This window comes from Pseudophryne corroboree, unplaced genomic scaffold (genome assembly GCF_028390025.1).
Source record: "Pseudophryne corroboree isolate aPseCor3 unplaced genomic scaffold, aPseCor3.hap2 scaffold_142, whole genome shotgun sequence".
Classification (NCBI taxonomy): domain Eukaryota; kingdom Metazoa; phylum Chordata; class Amphibia; order Anura; family Myobatrachidae; genus Pseudophryne; species Pseudophryne corroboree.
The window spans coordinates 1,039,276-1,039,782 of record NW_026968046.1 but is presented as its reverse complement, the minus strand read 5'-3'; the positions used below and the strand labels follow the sequence as shown (position 1 = coordinate 1,039,782).

The window sequence follows — 507 nt, the reverse complement described above, 5'->3', positions numbered from 1 at the left end:
TTTAATTTGTTTTAATAGTATATTGACAGTATTGTTTTCTTTCAAAAATTCACTTAATTTTCTTTTCTGTGTGCTAATTAGATATCACCTTGTTTTCACATTAAATAGACTTCCACATGAGAAAGCAGCAAGGATGCAGTGGCGTTAATGTTTCCTGGTGGTAGTGGGGTACTGTGTTTGTGCTTTCCTCTGGTCAGCTCTGGTAAAAGTCAGATTTCTTTGTCTCAGATCTTCCTCTAGCCTTGATCTTCTTTCGAGAGTTCCCTTGTGCTGCCTCAGTTGGATCTCCTTCACTTGACAGGGGGGTACCCGAGCAGCGACCCTCCCCAGCACTAGCCCAACTCCTACTTACCTGCCAGGTGAGATACTATGATCAGGAAGGTGCTTCTCCCAGGGAAAGGCTCACCCATTGCACTCTGGGTGTGCTGCTCCTGCGATTTCCCCAAATGTGGGAAACTTGACTGCATAATTTGTGTTTCCCCTGGTCGGCTCTCGTATAATTCAGAT

General features: G+C 44.6%; 1 non-coding gene across 1 annotated transcript; it reads left to right on the top strand.

The window, feature by feature from the left end:
• The first annotated feature begins 344 nt into the window (after nt 1–344).
• On the top strand, nt 345–507 carry LOC134996426 (U1 spliceosomal RNA). Its single transcript, XR_010199123.1, has one exon. It is a non-coding gene; the product is annotated as a U1 spliceosomal RNA (small nuclear RNA).